The 21,536-nt window shown below is 45.2% G+C and overlaps 1 pseudogene; it reads left to right on the top strand.

Annotated features, from left to right (window-relative positions):
* Positions 1-395: 395 nt before the first annotated feature.
* LOC126249948 (5S ribosomal RNA) lies at positions 396-513 on the top strand (annotated as a pseudogene).
* Positions 514-21,536: the final 21,023 nt, after the last annotated feature.

Here is a 21,536-nt window from a genome sequence, read left to right as displayed (position 1 = left end):
TCTTGCTCCATTATGTAGGGTGTTATGTGTGGAAGCAGGCAAAAAGGAAAATATGCAGAGAAAAAGTTAAATATGAGATGAGTGAATCACTCTTACTATGAACCGCCTGAAAATATGGGTGAAATTTATAATGAAGTTAGTAGCGTTATTTTTCAAATTTTAATTTGTAGTTTTATAAATAAGTCGTATATTTTATTAACTACTAGGTCTTGCTCCGGTAACATATGTAATATTGATGGATTTTGAGAGATTTCTTTCATAATTAAACCTCAGACAGCTGTAACTCAAGACTTACAAAAGAAAACAGGACAAATGCGAGCAGGACCCGCACCCTGAGGGTTCCGTTAAAACTTAATTATGTGTACAAAGAATTTATCTATAGGCTTTTACAAGTGGGCAACGGCCTTGCCGCAGTGGCTACACCGGTTCTCGTCAGTTCACCGAAGTTAAGCGCTGTTGGGCATGGCCAGCACTTGGATGGGTGACCATTCGGGCCTCCATGCGCTGTTGCCATTTCTCGGGGTGCACTAAGCCTCGTGGTGCCAACTGAGGAGCTACTCGACCGAACAGTAGCGGCTCCGATCAGAGGAAACCATCAACGACCGGGAGAGCGGTGTGCTGACCACACGCCCCTCCTATCCGCATCCTCCGCTGAGGATGACACGGCAGTCGGATGATCCCGCTGGGCCACTTGTAGCCTGGAGACGGAGTGCTGCTGCTGTGCTTTTACAAGTGAGTTTTGAAGTATCAAAATATGTGACACAAATGACCGTATCTTTTTCGATTGCACTGACGTACAAGTTTAAACGTTTTAAACCGCAAAGGGACAGAAAACAAGGGCGCCCGATAGTTTGTCGAGGGGGGGTGAGGTCTGTGGGGGGGGGGGAGGTAGATAGACCTCGGGGTATGGAGTATTTTTAATATTTTGAAAGGGAATGGATACTTGTAAGTAGCCTACGTAATAATGACTTTCTTGAGAGCTGTGAGGGGGGGGCGGTAGGCGGGAGCGGGGGGGGGGGGGGGCGCGGCTGCGGCCCCACCCCGCCCCCGAAGGGTATGGTTGTCCTTGATTGTGGACATTGCTACACTGTAAGACAGGAAAAACGACGCACCACGAAGCAATATCCGAGTGATGCGTAAAGCAGTAAATGTGATGTACATGTTCAGAGAAACAAATGATTACAATTTCAGAAAGGGTTGATGAGTTATTCAAGTGAAAAAGCTTATCGAATTGAGCAAGTCAAAAACGCACTGGTCCACCTCGGCCCTTATGCAAGCATTTATTAGGCTTGACATTGATCGATAGAGTTGTTGGATGTCATCCTGAGGGATTCGTACAACACTCAGTCCAATTGAAGGGTTAGATCGTCAAAATTCCGAGACCGTTGGAGGGCCCTACCCACAGGTGCTCCAACCTTTCTCAATTGGGGAGAGATCCTATTACGTTGCTGGCCTCGGTAGGGTTTGGCAAGCGCGAAGACAAGTAGTAGAAATTCTCGGGCATTATCTTGCTGAAATGTATGATCAGAGTGACTTACCACGAAGTTGTGAGATACTGTTCATGTTTCCAGTAATCTGCCAGGAAGTTTCACTGTTCATGTTGATCAACTCCAAGGCAAGGAGGGCCACGTTCGAATTCATCCGTCGACAGGTATTTAGATTTACCTCGGTTTCCGTAAGTAGCTTAAGGCAGAAGCTGGGATGATTCCTTCTTAGAGGACGCGACAGATGTTGTTCTCTTTCTTCGTCCAATACGAGACGCCCCAGGTGTCAGATGTGATCCATCGCTGCCCACTTTGTCGTTGACAGCAGGTGAAGTTGTTTTTTGAATTACCTAAGTGCGTAAAACACAAAAAAAATTCATGAATATGTTTCTGTAAACAGAACCTGGATTCATCCATAAAAATGACGTTTTGCCATTCGTGCACCCAGGTTCGTCGTTGAGTACACCATCGCAGGAGCTCCTGTCTGTGATGCAGCGTCAAGAGTGACCGCAGCCATGGTCGCCGAGCTCATAGTTCATGCTGCTGCAAACGTCGTCGAACTGTTAGCGCAGATGGTTGTTGTCTTGCAAACGTCCCCATCTGTTGACTCAGGGATCGAGACGTGGCTGCACGATCCGTTACAGTCATCTACCTCTACATCTACATTTATACTCCGCAAGCCACCCAACGGTGTGTGGCGGAGGGTACTTTACGTGCCACTGTCATTACCTCCCTTTCCGGTTCCAGTCGCGTATGGTTCGCGGGGGGAACGACTGCCGGAAAGCCTCCGAGCGCGCTCGAATCTCTCTAATTTTACATTCGCGATCTCCTCGGGAGGTACAAGTAGGGGGAAGCAATATATTCGATACCTCATCCAGAAACGCACCCTCTCGAAACCTGGACAGCAAGCTACACCGCGATGCAGAGCGCCTCCCTTGCAGAGTCTACTACTGGAGTTTGCTAAACATCTCCGTAACGCTATCACGCTTACCAAATAACCCTGTGACGAAACGCGCCGCTCTTCTTTGGATCTTCTCTATCTCCTCCTTCAATCCGACCTGGTACGGATCCCACGCTGATGAGCAATACTCAAGTATAGGTCGAACGAGTGTTTTGTAAGCCACCTCCTTTGTTGATGGACTACATTTTCTAAGGACTCTCCCAATGAATCTCAACCTGGTACCCGCCTTCCCAACAATTAATTTTATATGATCATTCCACTTCAAATCGTTTCGCACGCATACTCCCAGATATTTTACAGAAGTAACTGCTACCAGTGTTTGTTCCGCTATCATATAATCATACAATAAAGGATCCTTCTTTCTATGTATTCGCAATACGTTACATTTGTCTATGTTAAGGGTCAGTTGTCACTCCCTGCACCAAGTGCCTATCCGCTACAGATCTTCCTGCATTTCATTACAATTTTCTAATGCTGCACCTTCTCTGTATACTACAGCATCATCCGCGAAAAGCCGCATGAAACTTCCGACACTATTTACTAGGTCATTTATATATATTGTGAAAAGCAATGGTCCCACAACACTCTCCTGTGGCACGCCAGAGGTTACTTTAACGTCTGTAGACGTCTCCCCATTGAGAACAACATGCTTTGTTCTGTTTGCTAGAAACTCTTCAATCCAGGCACACAGCTGGTCTGATATTCCGTAGGCTCTTACTTTCATGCGGATAAGATGCCTGTCATCTCGACTGCTAGTGATACGAGGCCGTTGGGATCCAGCACGGCTTTCCGTATTACCCTCCTGAACCCACCGATTCCATATTCTGCTAACAGTCATTGGATCTTGACCAACGCGAGCAGCAATGTCGAGATACGATAAACCGCAATCGCGATAGGCTATAATCCGACCTTTATCAAAGTCGGAAACATGATGGTACGCTTTTCTCCTCCTTACACGAATCATCACAACAACGTTTCACCAGTCAACGCCGGTCAACTGCTGTTTGTGTGTGAGAAATCGGTGTAGCCACCGGCGCCAACCCTGTGTGAATGCTCTGAAAAGGTAATCATTTGCATATCACAGCATCTTCTTCCTGTCGGTTAAATTTCGCGTTTGTAGCACGTCATCTTCGTGGTGTAACAATTTCACTGGCCAGTAGTGTAAAAGTTTAGCCAGGCGCCAGCTGTAAGTTGCCGGTTCATGTCGTTGCCAGTAGCTTTCTGCCTGATTTCAACTCGTTCACTCTCTATCTCTTACATCTGGCTTTTTCCACAATTCCACGAGCAAGCCGAACAACCCATTTTTCAACAGGACGGAGCACCGCCGCAATGGGAGCTGTATGTAAGAGCATTTCTTAACAATTAATTTCTTCAACGACGAATCAGGCGTATGGGGCGTATGGATTTGTCGTTACACTATTCGCCTACAATGTCATCTGATCCCACCATACGGGGTTTTTGTAGGAGTTTATACCTCCCACTGCTTCTTTCATCACTAGGCCTAAAAACATGAAGTCGACACTAGAACTTCGACATTTTCATGACACTTGACTACTGTCTCTACACTGGTGATAGAAGCAACTGAAATTGGTTTGGCGATGAATTTGATTAACAGGGATAGCAGTTTCAATTTGGACAAATAGTGAAATCCGGCGCTTTCCTTAATAAACTCTTAAATACATCGCTATAGTGGAGATAAAAATGATAGATTGATGACCCAGTATGACCGCAAGCGTAGCCACAGATTCAAGTTTTGCATACTCTATGCCGTCGACGACGTCTCTGGCACGTGTGTAGGGAGGAGGAGGGAGGGGGAGGAGAGGGCGGAGGTGACGGCCCTCTCCGGGCCTCTGGTCCTGAGGGGCCTCCACGAACCCCAAATCCCAAACAAGACCAAAATACGTTCAGTCAATAAGAGTCAGTTTGGAGTTCGAGGCCCCACAACATATAAATCTACGTATGTGCTTACCTATTATCTGTCGTGGAAATGATTATTAAATGTGTTCAGAATTTTTAAAATTTTTGTAAAATGTTACATGGAACTTAAAACATGGAGATTAATACACTACTGGCCATTGAAATTGCTACACCACGAAGATGACGTGCTACAGACGCGAAATTTAACCGACAGGAAGAAGATGCTGTGATATGCAAATGATTAGCTTTTCAGAGCATTCACACAAGGGTGGCGCCGGTGGCGACACATACAACGTGCTGACATGAGGAAAGTTTCCAACCGATTTCTCATACACTAACAGCAGTTGACCGGCGTTGCGTAGTGAAACGTTGCTGTGATGCCTCGTGTGAGGAGGAGAAATGCGTACCATTACCTTTCCGACTTTGATAAAGGTCGAATTGTAGCCTATTGCAATTGCGGTTTATCTTATCGCTACATTGCTGCTCGTGTTGGTCCAGATCCAATGACTGTTAGCAGAATATGGAATCGGTGGGTTTAGGAGGGTAAAACGAAACGCCGTGCTGGATCCCAACGGCCTCGTATCACTAGCAGTCGAGATGACAGGCATCTTATCCGCATGGCTGTAACGGATCGTGCAGCCACGTCTCGAACCCTGAGTCAACAGATGGGGACGTATGCAAGACAACAACCATCTGTACGAACAGTTTGCCGACGTTTGCAGCGGCATGGACTTGACGCTGCATCACAGACAGGAGTGCCTGCGATGGCGTACTCAACGACGAACCTGGGTGCATGAATGGCATTTTTTTGGATGAATCCAGATTCTGTTTACAGCATCATGATGGCCGCATCCGTGTTTGGCGACATCGCGGTGAACGCACATTTGAAGCGTGTATTCGTCATCGCCATACTGGCGTATCACCCGGCGTGATGGTATGGGGTGCCATTGGTTACACGTCTCGGTCACCTCTTCTTCGCATTGACGGCACTTTGAACAGTGGACGTTTCGTTTAAGCTGTGTTACGACCCGTGGCTCTACCCTGTATTCGATCCCTGCGAAACCCTACATTTCAGCAGGATAATGCACGACCGCATGTTGCAGATCCTGTACGGGCCTTTCTGGATACAGAAAATGTTCGACTGCTGCCCTGGCCAGCACATTCTCCATATCTCTCACCAAATGAAAACTTCTGGTCAATGGTGGCCGAGCAACTGGCTCGTAACAATACGCCAGTCACTACTCTTGATGAACTGTGGTATCGTGTTGAAGCTGCATTGGCAGCTGTACCTGTACACGCCATACAAGCTCCGTTTGACTCAATGCCCAGGCGTATCAAGGCCTTTATTATGGCCAGAGGTGGTTGTTCTGGGTACTGATTTCTCAGGATCTATGCACCCAAATTGCGTGAAAATGTAATCACATGTCAGTTCTAGTATAATATACTTGTCCAATGAATACCCGTTTATCATCTTCATTTCTTCATGGTGTAGCAATTTTAATGGCCAGTAGTGTAACTAGTTTTCTGGTAGGCGCAGATATTCTACATTAAAAGTTTTTCGACACAGATGCCATCTATTCAGACGTATTGTAAGTACATTCTAAAGATACGCGGGTAAGTTAATGATGGGACCAAGAAACTGAGAACCATTTTCATCACCTTTTGGGTGTTACACCATTTGTAGCCCAGCAAAATCTTACTTCCTTGCGTTCCGCAGTCATCGTCATGATGTTTCACCGGAAAACGGGAAAGTTCTTAGAAACAGTGCAGTTGATGGCGAAATATGATTTAGCAATGAAGAAGTACTGTTTAGAACTTCAAGAGTGTTCTGGTTGGTAAAAGAGAGTACCTTGTGAAAATGCATTCAAAAATAATTTATTTTTATTTAGGGAGGAAATGGGACGGAATTCTTTTTTTTCAGTTATAAAAAAGGCTGAATATTACGGAATAACTTTTGACGGCACTCCCTATGTAAGCAGAAGTGACCAAATGAGCCAAATAATTAGATACGGCCATACAAAAGACAACATTGTGGATGTCCGACAATTCATCTTAGGTTTTGTATGTCGCATAAGACCGCGGAAAACACGTAAAAAGAAATTCACTAGTTACTGGAAAAAGACTTCATTGCCCACTGTGCAGTGACTGTTACTTTTAATCGCTCTGGATGCTGAATGTGGCGCACTTGGAGGATCACTCTCTCGACGAGGTGATCCGGGAAGTGTAAGACATATCCGTACAACTGTGCGACGCGCCGCTATTTTGGAATGGTGAATTCGACTGCCATAGCCGAAGTTCAAACAAATGCTGAAACGATTCTGCACTGATAAGGCAGGGAAATTTCGGATGACGCAAGAATTTTACTATCGCTTTTGTGTGATCTTTATCAAAGTGCGCATCAGGCTCCGCTACGGATTGCAGACGTCACGTGTGTAAAGGCGCAACTGTTACGACTGAAGCAGCACAAATTGAAAGATTAAGAATGCGATCCAAACCACGTTCCGTGGTAGTGGGTGAATTTACATCTTTATATCATCTAATTCGACATCAGACTTGTTGTCTTCGGGCGTTTATCACGTCTCTCAAGACATAGGGTAGCAGTCTTGTGACATCACAAAGGGACATACTGCATGCTCTATATCGATTCTGCGTAGGGCTGTATGAGGTAACCGACCCCGTCGATACGTCATCCGATTTATTTGTTCAGGCTATGGGTCGTAGACTTACACCTGCCGATAATTCTCCGTTTTTAGAAACTGTTCGGCGTGGCGATATCTACGACCTTATTGTGAGATAGCCTTCTCGCAAGTCGCCGGTGTTGGATCGTCTGCCTGAGGAGTTTCATGTGGGTTTTTGGCCTTTGTTTGGTACTACTTTTACATTGCATTTGAACGACGTGGTGAGAGAAAGATTTGTGCCCGACTACTTCCTAGAAGCCGTTGGCTTCTCAATTGATGCGCGCAGTCTCTTGCATAACTTATTTATGGATACCAAAGCTTCGGTGGCTGGCAATAGCCAACTGACACCAACTATTATCATCGGTAGCGGTTTTCCTCAGGTAAGTACGCCTTAAATGTCACTGTTTGTTATACCACTTGAGCCCCTTCTTCGAAGGATCGTCACTCGGTTATAAGGACGGACATTCTAGGGCGAGACGATTTCGGTGCGCGCATACGCGGATGATGTGATGTTGTTGTCCGTTTTCCCGCTGAGATTCCATGGCTCGAGGCTACGTTGGATGTCTTTTACCTTGTATCTGGTGCCTACATCACCGCAGGCAAATGTCTATTGCAGAAATTACGGGGTTTGATAGTGCTGTCATTTAGTGGGCGGCGGTGGTCAAGGCATAAATTTTTCGGAGTCATAACTGACCTTTCTCCACTCCAAATGGTGACACTTAATGGGAAGACTGTTACGGAGAAAGTGCAAGGAGCAATCCTGGAACATTAACGACGTTCCCTTAACCTGCTTCAGAAATTTCGGATTCTCGGTACCTACTTCTTGCGAAAAGCATATTACACTACCGGCTATTAAAATTGCTACGCCACTAAGATGACGTGCTAGAGACGCGAAATTTAACCGACAGGAAGAAGATGCTGTGATATGCAAATGATTAGCTTTTCAGAGCATTCACACAAGTTTCGCACCGGTGACGACAAATACAACGTGCTGACATGTGGAAAGTTTCCAACCGATTTCTCATACACAAACAGCAGTTGCCCGGCGTTGCCTGGTGAAACGCTGTTGTGATGCCTCCTGTGAGGAGGAGAAATGCGTACCATCACGTTTCCGACTTTGACAAAGGTCGGAATGTAGCCTTTCGCGATTGCGGTTTATCGTATCGCGATATTGCTGCTCGCGTTGGTCGAGATCCAATGATGGTTAGCAGAATATGGAATCGGTGGGTTCAGGAGGGTAATACGGAACGCCTTGCTGGATCCCAACAGCCTCGTATCACTAGCAGACGAGATGACAGGCATCTTATCCGCATGGCTGTAACGGATCGTGCAGCCACGTCTCGATCCCTGAGTCAACAGATGGGGAAGTTTGTAAGACAACAACCATCTACAAGAACAGTTCGACGACGTTTGCAACAGCATGGACTATCAGCTCGGAGACCCTGGCTGCGGTTACCCTTGACGCTGCATGACAGACAGGAGCGCCTGCAATGGTGTACTCAACGACGAACCTGTATGCACGAATGGCAAAATGTCATTTTTTCGGATGAATCCAGGTTATGTTTACAGCATCATGATGGTCGCATCCGTGTTTGGCGACATCGCGGTGAACGCACATTGGAAGCGTGTATTCGTCTTTGTCATACTGACGTATCACCCGGCGTGATGGTATGGGGTGCCATTGTTTACACATCTCGGCCACCTCTTGTTCGCATTGACGGCTCTTTGAACAGTGGACATTACATTTCAGATGTGTTACGACGCATGGCTCAACCCTTCATTCGATCCGTGCGAAACCCTACATTTCAGCAGGATAATGCACGACCGCATGTTGTAGATCCTGTACGGGCCTTTCTGGATACAGAAAATATTCGACTGCTGCCCTGGCCAGCACAGTCTCCAGATGTCTCACCAATTGAAAACGTCTGGTCAATGGTGGCTGAGCAACTGGCTCGTCATAATACGCCAGTCACTACTCGTGATGAACTGTGGTATCGTGTTGAAGGTTTGTGGGCAGCTGTATCTGTACACGCCATGCAAGCTCTGTTTGACTCAATGCCGAGGCGCATCAAGGCCGTTATTGTGGCCAGAGGTGGTTGTTCTGGGTACTGATTTTTCAGGATCTATGCATTCAAATTGCGTGAAAATGTAATCACATGTCAGTTCTAGTATAATATATTTGTCCAATAAATACCCGTTTATCATCTGCATTTCTTCTTGGTGTAGCAATTTTAGTGGCCAGTAGTGTACATCGTTCAGATCTTTCACCTTTACGCGATGATGGCTAGGAAACTGAAACACCTGTCTAGTCATTTTTTATGGAAGTATCACGTTTTTCAATTAAGATACAAGGTGTTTGCGCGTGCGCCTTCTCTAGGAGGTGAGAGACTTCCCGGTATTTAAAGGAAAGCGCCTTTGTTGTTCCTTCGGTGCACCGTGCTGGCTATCTCTTACGCAATCCACACATTCACGTCTCGCTTACTGTACTGTCTGCGGCCGGGCAGTCTCGAGCCACCTGTTGATGCTCGTTGAGTGAATTTTCAGTTCAAACATTTCTGTGAATTTTATATTGCTGTGAGTTATTTAGGGATTGATATTCTAGAGAGGCATATCTCATTACCACATTTTTTTTTTTTTTTTAATGCGCGGAAGAGGGATTGCCTGTACGGTGCCGATTGAAAGGACATCACCGCAAACTTCTTGGCAGACACCGTGGTTTTATCTTAGTCTTCCTGTTTTACTAATGGCGGTGGCGTCCTTGTGGCATCACGTAGTACTCAATCAGTTATCCACCAATGAGCGTCTATTTCGTACTGGACTTAGTGTCACGGATCAGTGTACTCACTGTCCCGCCATAGATACTCTATTACATATTTACCTGTCTGGTCACGATGCGAACTGGCACTGGCTTAAAAAACAACTAGCGTTTCTAACTCGATCCGCTGAGGCTGCCTTTTCGGGCGATATCCCACTGCGTCCAGGCGCCTTTCAGAGAGCAAAGTCAAACATCATTGAATGGTTGTTAGGCCACTACGTTCATTACATTGTACGAGGTACCAAGTAAGGTCTCCTATTTTTTTATAAGTACATAGACCTGTATATTTCTTCAATGGTTTACATCAGTTTACAGCTTGAACATTTAGCAATTTTTCGACATAATTACCATTTCTGTCAATGCATTTTTGTAGACGCTGTGGCAGTTTTTGCATGCCCATGTCATACCAGCTCGCCGCCATGCTACTCACAATGTTATGAACCTCTTCTTTCACCTCGTTGTCGGAGCTGAATCGCTGGGACCACAATTAACGCTAACAGATACTGCAAGACTCTGAAAAATCTCAAACGGGCAATTCAGAACCGGAGAAGAGGAATGTTGAGCAAGGGCGTACACATTCTCCGTGACAACGCTCGCCCACACATCGCTCGGCAAACCGTTGCTCTCCTGCAACAGTTTCAGTGGAACATAATCACCCACCCACCCTATAGTTCTGACTTGGCGCCCAGTGACTATCACCTGCTCCCTAGGTCAAAAGAACATTTGGCCGGAAAGCGGTTCAGCTCCGACAACGAAGTGAAAGAAGAGGTTCATAACTTTCTGAATAGCATGGCGGCGAGCTGGTATGATATGGGCATACAAAAACTGCCACAGCGTCTACAAAAATGCATCGACAGAAATGGTGATTATGTCGAAAAATAACTAAATGTTCAAGCTGTAAACTAATGTAAACCATTGTAGAAATAAACAGGTCTATGTACTTATAAAAAAATAGGAGACCTTACTTTTGGGATTACCCTCGTAGATGGAGAAGGCCAATATATGGCCACGGCATGTTGGATGTGTTTGTGCCTGCCACGATACCGCGACTTATTCGCCAATATGTTTAACGTTGTATTTCGTCGTCAAGGTATCGCTTGAGTTAAGCGGTCATTGTGGTATTCTCGTCATGGTCCCTTTTCAAGAGTAATGTTATGCACTTTATTTCATTTTTGTGGCCCTGTTTGTGTTGTTTTCCTTTTTAAATCAATAAAGAAAAAATAAACAAAAATTGTTCCACACATAGACTGGAAATGATGTTTTTTCTCTTGTTTAAGTGGCGGAAGCCATGTGGGATAAACTCCGACTGCATTTCGTTTTAATTGTAAGAATTTAAAAAATTTAAAAATTTTAAAAATTAAAATTGTAAGGCTCAAAAATGGCTCTGAGCACTATGCGACTTAACTTCTGAGGTCATCAGTCGCCTAGAACTTAGAACTAATTAAACCTAACTAACCTAAGGACATCACACACATCCATGCCCGAGGCAGGATTCAAACCTGCGACCGTAGCGGTCACGCGGTTCCAGACTGAAGCGCCTTTAACCGCACGGCCACACCGGCCGGCTAAAATTGTAAGGTGGCCATAATTTCGCACCTTGCAAGCAATCATCTACATACTTTTCCGTGATTTACAACCGGAATTAGGTAACATTTGATAGGTTGTACATCGTATACATGAATATTTAAAGAAGATTGACAATGTCAAAATGTTCAAATGTGTGTGAAATCTTATGGGACTTAACTGCTAAGGTCATCAGTCAATAAGCTTACACACTACTTACCTAAATTATCCTAAGGACAAACACACACACCCACGCCCGAGGGAGTACTCGAACCTCCGCCGGGATCAGCCGCACAGTCCATGACTGCAGCGCCTAAGACCGCTCGGCTAATCCCGCGCGGCTGACAATGTCACGTACACCTTGTAAATAGTTGTTAACGCTTATTGCATGAAAGGTGACGGAGTGTCTTTATTATCAAAATGGCGTAACGATTGATTGCATATACTAGTAGAGGTTGGAACACCAGTGGAACTGTAACAGCAGGCGTAACTCAAGCCCTGGGTGGAAACGCCCGCACAGGTGTGTTGGTGCTGCTTGACACAGGAAGTAGCCAGGACGGACGGTCGGCGCACCTGAGTGCTGAAGCAAAATACAGCGGCGGTTAGCCGGTATTGTAGCGGGGCCGGAAGGATAACCGGATAATACTTCGGAAACTCAGAAATGCTTGGATGCAGCAGAGAGGAACGAGGAAGCATTACCTCGGAAATCACGCAGGCTGGGTTATTTCTGAGGATTTTTACTCTAAGAAGCGTACCATTGTATGTATTCCTAATTAACGGGGATAGGTATTTCATTGCAAACTTTCCGCGTTGAACGACAAAAGACTAAAATATGTTTGGTCGGCGTTCAGGAGAATCTGTAGAGAGGGATAATATTCCGTGGTTTCAAGAATATGATTCGCCATCTGCAGTTATGAGGAAGGGGAACCAAGCTTTGCTGGGAAGTCAGCGGTGGAGAGAGTCTTCTGTTTTGAGCACCCGTGTTGGACGGTCGCTCATTATCAGCTTTTGTTGGTACTGACGGACCTGCTGTCTTTGGTCTCAGGAGATTTCATAGTTAGAATGATTAGGCAATGGACTTCGCCTCTGGGTAGGGAGTTGTCGTTGAGTACGCAGCGTTGAGTGATTGAGAGCACTTCTTCTGCCCATACTCATGATGAGACGTTACCTGAGCTCTGTCCTTGTTGCTGGGAGTTCGCGTTTCTCGTCTTTAGAACACAGAGAGAAGAAGACAGTATTAGATTATACTAGTCAGAGGACAGTCTTCTGCCGTCCAAGTGTTTGAATGAGGGTTTTTTTTATATTTTCGGGCTGGAGTTCTTCGTCGTCGCAGACGGTTACGAAAACCATCACTTTGACGCACCGGATGCAGTACATAAGGTGATATTGCTAATTGCTTCGGCTTATTAGGTCTATAAAGCTAAACAGCTGTGATCACGTAAATTTTATTTCCACCGAGGTTGCACGCCACTGTAGATCATGTTTGAACGTAGTGTCTTCTAGTGTTTGGTACGTAGATGATGTCAGTCATTTAGCGTTATTTATATTAGATCGCCGGCTGAAGTGGCCGTGCGGTTCTAGGCGCTGCAGTCTGGAACCGCGAGACCGCTAAGGTCGTGGGTTCGAATGCTGCCTTGGGCATGGATGTGTGTGATGTCCTTGGGTTAGTTAGGTTTAACTAGTTCTAAGTTCTAGGGGACTAATGACCTCAGAAGTTGAGTCCCATAGTGCTCAGAGCCATTTGAACCATATATTAGATCGCGTAGCCATAAAAAGGGGAATATTTCGGCAATTGATCAATCGTATTAGTTAGGAAATTCATTTGCATCTCTTTATATCTATTGGACACTGATATATAAAAATTTGTAATACATAAAGAGGTTTTAATCTACAATAAATGTACAGGCAGAAACAGCATTTATCATTTTGTAGTCACTAGTTCCCTTAATCATTCATTTATGTTTATGTTGTAATTTATCTGTTAAAGAGCAAGAAGGAGGAGATAATATCGCCATTAAGAGATCCTAAGCTCTGCTTCAGGGGTTAGTCAAACAGGGCCAAATCTTCATTTTCGCGTTCAGTATTTTCCGTTGCGCACATTCATTTTGCAACCGCCTGGAGTAGCATCTTGGAAAATAAGGCCAGACCCAAGTGAGACACCAGGCAGTGATAGGCGGGGGGAAGGGGGGGGGGGGGGAAGCATTGTTGCCAGGCCTCGGGATTCGACCCCTGACCACCTTGTCTCCACCCAGCCTGAGGCTAACTGTGTCAGTTCTTTCCTGCCGGCACATGCATTTTCTGTATCATAAAAATAAAAAAAGTGCTGTCGAGTGTGTGGCAAAGAAAAAAGCTAGTAAACAGTTTCATAAACGCAAGGTCAAAACAAAAAAAAAATTTAAAAATACAAGTGACGTCTTAGACCAGTGATCACGAATATCCTGGGTGCTGAGTTCGATCCCAGCCACTCGATAAATTTTAAATAAATATCATCAACAGAGGTAGCAGAAGACAGAAAAGTCGGGGAAGCTTCGTGCTCTGTAAACATAAATTCGAGGGTAAAATAAATTTAAAAAGTGGTTAAGCGGGAAATTCGGATTCGACTCCCATTCCGACACAAATTTTCGCTGTTAATAATACATTGCGCAGCTGGAGTTTTTAACATTCGCAAGTGCGAATATAATTTTTGTATTTCGTACAATAGACATTCGCAGAGCTGCCTGTTCCTCCAGACATGAATGCATGTCTGACAGACTTGAAGGGTATCTCGGAATAACATAGACACTGCGATACGGTAATAAAAAATTGTCTTCACCCTATGATAAATCAAGAACGACAACCCATCCGGCCATTTTATCAACTGAAAGAAAAGTTCCAAATGAAATGGATTTCAACGACGTTATTGAGAATTTCAGTAAAATAAATGCACAAAAACATGTACTCTCTTGTACTAATGCTACTTACTGATACTGTAGCTTCGTTTCCAGACATATACAAAGAAGGTCATTTTTTATTCTATTCTATATTATTTCTTTGCACTCCACCTGATGGTTGCTGTGCTACATGCTGTTTGCTATTGTTCGTTTCTCATGTACATCTTTAATAATATAAATACTAGAACGTAGAGTACAAACTTTATAAATACTTGATTCTTTTTTCAGCCATTACGTCTACATTATTCACTATTTAAAAGGTGTACACTAAATATACAATCAGACTGTGTGCCTCATTTAGTTTCGCCGCCCCAGGTCTCCAACGGGATTAGTCCACCACTGACTTGTTTATCTGTTTTTTTAAACGGTGGAATGAATACTGTAGCATTAGTCTGTCGGCCTACTCTGAAGATGGCCGACAGGTATATGGCCGAAATATTAGAAAAGAAAAAAAGAATTTGTGTGGCTGCACTCCCAAAATTATATTGATCTATCATCTGTGTGTTGCCCGTCCCCGGTAACTGAGTGATCAGCGGGACAGAATGTCAAACCTAAGGACCTGGGTTCGATTCCCGGCTGGGTCGGAGATTTTCTCCGCTTAGGGGCTGGGTGTTGTGTTGTCCTCATCATCATCATTTCATCCTCATCGACGCCCAAGTCGCCGAAGTGGCGTCAAATCGAAAGACTTGCACCCGGCGAACGATGTACCCGACGGGAGGCCCTAGTCACACGACATTTATTATCTGGGTGTTTCTTATGCGTCCAGTGGAGAACATATTGAATATCTGTTAAAGTTAAATGAAAATTTTGATCCTAAACGTAATTGTAAAATGTACTCCAAGGTTTTATGTGCATGCATGTAAATTGAAAAGGGGGGGGGGGAGGGAAGGGACTGATGATGTCACCTGCATCAGAACTTTATGCAGAATCTGCAACGACGAGAGAAAATTAGCTGCGAACTTGGACTAGAAACCCGGGATCTTCTGCTTAGTAGGCATTTGTGTTAACCACTGCGCCATCCAGAGACAGGATGTAGGGCCAATGTACGAACTACCTCGGCACGCTCCCTGATCGACCCACATTCACACCCAGTGACACCTATCCCGGTCCTCGTCCATGTCCTCCGCGCTCGCTTAATTTAAATTCCCGGTGGAGGTCGAACGAGATTGTGCATCCGTAGTGAAGGTTGTGGATTCTTTACCCATCGAGGTGAATCAATTATATGAATGTGTGGACATGTCCGAAAGAACAGACACCACACATTAATATAAAACATACATCTGTTATCCCGACCCGGCGAGTTCTAAAGCCCGTCGGCAACCTGGTAGAACTCAGTGACGGCCACAAGATGGCACCGCTACATCTGCGGGCATTGGCGTCGCCTCTCTGCATCGCTGACCACAGAGCCACGCCTACCTCGCCGATCTATCAGTCCTCGCGTCCGCCCTTTAAAACTAGCAGTACAGCAGCTCGCTCCTCAGTCGTGATTCCGCTGTACTCGCGCATCTTTGTCACTACGAATCGCCGGCCGCGGTGGTCTCGCGGTTCTAGGCGCGCAGTCCGGAACCGTGCGACTGCTACGGTCGCAGGTTCGAATCCTGCCTCGGGCATGGATGTGTGTGATGTCCTTAGGTTAGTTAGGTTTAAGTAGTTCTAAGTTCTAGGGGACTGATGACCACAGCAGTTGAGTCCCATAGTGCTCAGAGCCATTTGAACCACTACGAATCGTTGTTTTGGTCACAGGAACCGATATAACTTACGTCTTCTTTCTTGGATTATTCGCCGGACTTGTTATTCTTCCATGTTGTTTCTTTCTTGTCGTTGTCCTTCTGTTTACTCTCGGAGACTCACTGTTGACGGTTTTGGACAGTTGTTCAGTATCTGAGGGTTTTAGAGTCGTTCCCGACCTTGTCATATTCTGGTCACTGTAAATGACGACGAGGAAAATGATTAGAAGCATCCCGCGGACGCAAAATTTGCGAAACACGTGAAATAGCAACAGCAACAGCTGCTCATGGAGCAGCAATTGCAACAGAAGTGCCGAGAGCAGTTTCAACAACAGCACCAAAAGCAGACCGAACTGGTCTCTCAGGAAATTCAACTTTTGAAGAATCAACTAGGGTTTCAGGGAATCATTCCATACAGACAGTATTCACTTCCTAGGATGACAGCTGTCTTTTAACGATGCGAAAGAGGAATGGGACATGTATTTGCAATTCCTGAAATGGCGGTTAACCACCCTTCAGGTGTCCGATGATGATTCCCAACGTTCGCTCTTCATTTTTTGGGCTTCCCCAGAAAAGTTTTATTTTTATTGAATAAATCGGCTCTTTTCCCGAATTTAGTCGCACTTACTTTCGAGGAAATGTGCTCGTTCCTATCAAATTATTATTCACAACGATTCCATGTGGTTACAACGCGATTTGACTTTCATCAATGCCACAAGCAACATGGTTAGTTGTATCATTCGCAAGTGACTGATTTTCAATGTAGTATAGACACTGTTGCAATTTCACTTGTACAAACTCAGTTTGCAGAACCTCGTATGCAGACTCCTTGATTCGAGACGTTGTGATCCAATTTGATCTCGACCTTGAAGTACCCATGGCAGCCCTCAAGCTGGACATACCTTCCTTGGACGAAATTTTTTGAAATTGTACACTCCTTCGAAATCGAGCAGGCATCAAATGAACGCATCACAGTTCACCTGCAAATAGCAGAGGTCCATCCTCCACATCGGGGGGGGGGGGGGGGGGGGGGTGCCGATTGTGACGCCGCGATTCATCGATTTCGGACACGTCGATGGCCTCTGAACAGCTAGTCACACCATGTCGGTGGGAGCAGCACACCCGTGTGTAGTGTGTGCTGATCACTGGAGGCAATGCACCTGTTGTGGTAAAGATAGGCATCTCAGAACTGTCTGTCGTAAACCGTTAAGACATCGGACCTCACTCCCCATCGACATCAAGTGACTGTACTCGAACTGCAAGCAACTGTTCTCCAGAGCGATCCTTCCGCTACTAAGTTGTTTGTAAAATTCACAATTGCGAACCAGGACGTCCGTTTCCACGTGGACACAGGTGTCACCGTTTCCTTGATAAACCTCAAAATGTATGCTACTCTGGGCTCCCCAAGATTGGCCCCGCCCTTTCGTATGTTGGTTGTGTGTGGTGACATTTGGATTCCCCTCCGTGTCAGTTCACAGTCACAACTGCCAACAAAAAGGTCACATGGCCCACAACGCTGTTTATGGTCGACAGTCACTTGGCTACCAACATTTTAAGTTTGAATGCCATCTCGTTATTTGGATTCTCAATCGCCGGCGAGGTTCAGGTCGTCTCTGACATGGTTCCCTTCCAGGAACTAGACGACCTTTGCGCCATTTTTGCATTCATATTCGAATAGGGCCTTAGGTGAGCCACAAATTTCCAGGCTCATATGTCCATGAGTCTAGACACAGTGCACCGTCTCCCTACGAGCAGCTGTTAAGCAGGAACACGACCGACGTGATTGAACCTGTTAAAACCAGTGCTTGGGACACATCGGTGGTAACGGTACAGAAATCCAACGGCTTTCTCCGACTCTGCAGAGACTTTAAATCGGCAATCAGTGCCCAGAAACAAGTGGAAAACTCCAGAATGAGATTTTCACTCTGCAGCGGAGTGTGCGCTGATACGAAACTTCCTGGCAGATTAAAACTGTGTGCCCGACCGAGACTCGAACTCGGGACCTTTGCCTTTCGCAAAGTTTGGGAGGCAGGAGACGAGGTACTGGCAGAAGTAAAGCTGTGAGTACCGGGCGTGAGTCGTGCTTCGGTAGCTCAGTTGGTAGACACTTGCCCGCGAAAGGCAAAGGTCCCGAGTTCGAGTCTCGGTCGGGCACACAGTTTTAATCTGCCAGGAAGTTTCAAGTGGAAAACTATCACACACCACGTCCATAGGACCTCCTCACAAAGCTTATGGGAGGTGAATATTTTTACAAGATAAACGTTGCGTCCCCCACGTGAACCATGGACCTTGCCGTTGGTGGGGAGGCTTGCGTGCCTCAGCGATACATAGCCGTACCGTAGGTGCAACCACAACGGAGGGGTATCTGTAGAGAGGCCAGACCAACGCGTGGTTCCTGAAGAGGGGCAGCAGCCTTTTCAGTAGTTGCAGGGGCAACAGTCTGGATGATTGACTGATCTGGCCTTGTAACACTAACCAAAACGACCTTGCTGTGCTGGTACTGCGAACCGCTGAAGCAAGGGGAAACTACAGCCGTAATTTTTCCCGAGGGCATGCAGCTTTACTGTATGGTTAAATGATGATGGCGTCCTCTTGGGTAAAATATTCCGGAGGTAAAATAGCCCCCCATTCGGATCTCCGGGCGGGGACTACTCAAGAGGACGTCGTTCTACGGATCGGAGCGTGGAATGTCAGCTCAAAAAATGGTTCAAATGGCTCTGAGCACTATGGGACTCAACTGCTGAGGTCATTAGTCCCCTAGAACTTAGAACTAGTTAAACCTAACTAACCTAAGGACATCACAAACATCCATGCCCGAGGCAGGATTCGAACCTGCGACCGTAGCGGTCTTGCGGTTCCAGACTGCAGCGCCTTTAACCGCACGGCCACTTCGGCCGGCGAATGTCAGCTCCCTTAACCGGGAAGGTAGATTAGAAAATTTAAAAACGGAAATGGATAGGTTAAAGTTAGATATAGTGGGAATTAGTGAAGTTCGGTGGCAGGAGGAACAAGACTTTTGGCCAGGCGAATAAATGATTATAAATACAAAATCAAATAGGGGTAATGCAGGAATAGGTTTAATAATGAATAAAAAAATAGGAATGCGGGTAAGCTACTACAAACAGCATAGTGAACGCATTATTGTGGCCAAGATAGACACGAAGCCCACGCCTACTACAGTAGTACAAATTTATATGCCAACTAGCTCTGCAGATGACGAAGAAATTGAAGAAATGTACGATGAGATAAAATAAATTATTCAGGTAGTGAAGGCAGACGAAAATTTAGTAGTCATGCGTGACTGGAACTCGGTAGTAGGAAAGGGGAGAGAAGGAAACAAGTAGGTGAATATAGATTGGGGCTAAGAAATGATAGAGAAAGCCGCCTGGTAGAATTTTGCACAGAGCACAACTTAATCATAGCTAACACTTGGTTCACGAATCATGGAAGAAGCCTGGAGATACTGACAGGTTTCAGATAGATTATATAATGGTAAGACAGAGATTTAGGAACCAGGTTTTAAATTGTAAGACATTTCCAGGGGCAGATGTGGACTCTGACCACAATCTATTGGTTATGAACTGTAGATTAAAACTGAAGAAACTGCAAAAAGGTGGGAATTTAAGGAGATAGGACCTGGATAAACTGACTAAACCAGAGGTTGTACAGAGTTTCAGGGAGAGCACAACGGAACCATTGACAGGAATGGGGGAAAGAAATACAGTAGAAGAAGAATGGGTAACTTTAAGGGATGAAGTAGTGAAGGCAGCAGAGGATCAAGTAGGTAAAAAGACGAGGGCTAGTAGAACTCCTTGGGTAACAGAAGAAATATTGAATTTAATTGATGAAAGGAGAAAATATAAAAATGCAGTAAATGAAGCAGGCAAAAAGGAATACAAACGTCTCAAAAATCGGCAGGAAGTGCAAAATGGCTAATCAGACTAGAGTACAAATGTAAGGACGTAGAAGGTTATCTCACTGGGTTCAAAATCGATACAGCCTACAGGAAAATTAAAGAGACCTTTGGAGAAAAGAGAACCACTTGTATGAATATCAAGAGCTCAGATGGAAACCCAGTTCTAAGCAAAGAAGGGAAAGCAGAAAGATGGAAGGAGTATATAGAGGGTCTATACAGGGGCGTTGTACTTGAGGACAATATTATGGAAATGGAAGAGGATGTAGATGAAGATGAAATGGGAGATGTGATACTGCTTGAAGAATTTGACACAGCACTTAAAGACGTGAGTCGAAACAAGGCCCCGGGAGTAGACAACATTCCATTAGAACTACTGACAGCCTTGGGAGAGCCAGTCCTGACAAAACTGTACCATCTGGTGAGCAAGATGTATGAGACAGGCGAAATACCCTCAGACTTCAAGAAGAATATAATAATTCCAATCCCAAAAAAAGCAGATGTTCACAGATGTGAAAATTACCGAACAATCACTTTAATAAACCACAGTTGCAAAATACTAACGCGAATTCTTTACAGACGAATGGAAAAACTAGTAGAAGCCAACCTCGGGGAAGATCAGTTTGGATTCCGTAGAAATATTGGAACACGTGAGGCAATACTGACCTTACGACTTATCTTAGAAGCTAGATTAAGGAAAGGCAAACCTACGTTTCTAGCATTTGTAGACTTAGAGAAAGCATTTGACAACGTTGACTGGAATACTCTCTTTCAAATTCTGAAGGTGGCGGGGGTAAAATTAGTACAGAAACCAGATGGCAGTTATAAGAGTCGAGGGACATGAAAGGGAAGCAGTGGTTGGGAAGGGAGTGAGACAGGGTTGTAGCCTATCCCCGATGTTATTCAATCTGTATATTGAGCAAGCAGTGAAGGAAACAAAAGAAAAATTCGGAGTAGGTATTAAAATCCATGGAGAAGAAATAAAAATTTTGAGGTTTGTAATTCTGTCAGAGACAGCAAAGGACTTGGAAGAGCAGTTGAACGGAATGGATAGTGTCTGAAAGGAGGATATAAGATGAACATCAACAAAAACAAAACGAGGATAATGGAAGGTAGTCGAATTAAGTCGGGTGATGCTGAGGGAATAAGATTAGGAAATGAGACACTTAAAGTAGAAAAGGAGTTTTGCTATTTGGGGAGCAAAATAACTGATGATGGTCGAAGTAGAGAGGATATAAAATTTAGACTGGCAATGGCAAGGAAAGCGTTTCTGAAGAAGAGTTCAAATGGTTCAAATGGCTCTGAGCACTATGGGACTCAACTGCTGTGGTCATAAGTCCCCTAGAACTAAGAACTACTTAAACCTAACTAACCTAAGGACAGCACACAACACCCAGCCATCACGAGGCAGAGAAAATCCCTGACCCCGACGGGAATCGAACCCGGGAACCTGGGGGTGGGAAGCGAGAACGCTACCGCACGACCACGAGATGCGGGCCTGAAGAAGAGAAATTAGTTAACATCGAGTATAGATTTAAGTGTCAGGAA

The sequence above is a fragment of the Schistocerca nitens genome, chromosome 3 (genome assembly GCF_023898315.1).
Source record: "Schistocerca nitens isolate TAMUIC-IGC-003100 chromosome 3, iqSchNite1.1, whole genome shotgun sequence".
Taxonomy (NCBI): domain Eukaryota; kingdom Metazoa; phylum Arthropoda; class Insecta; order Orthoptera; family Acrididae; genus Schistocerca; species Schistocerca nitens.
Note: the sequence above shows the minus strand (reverse complement) of the source record. Positions and strands in the feature narration are given on the sequence as shown.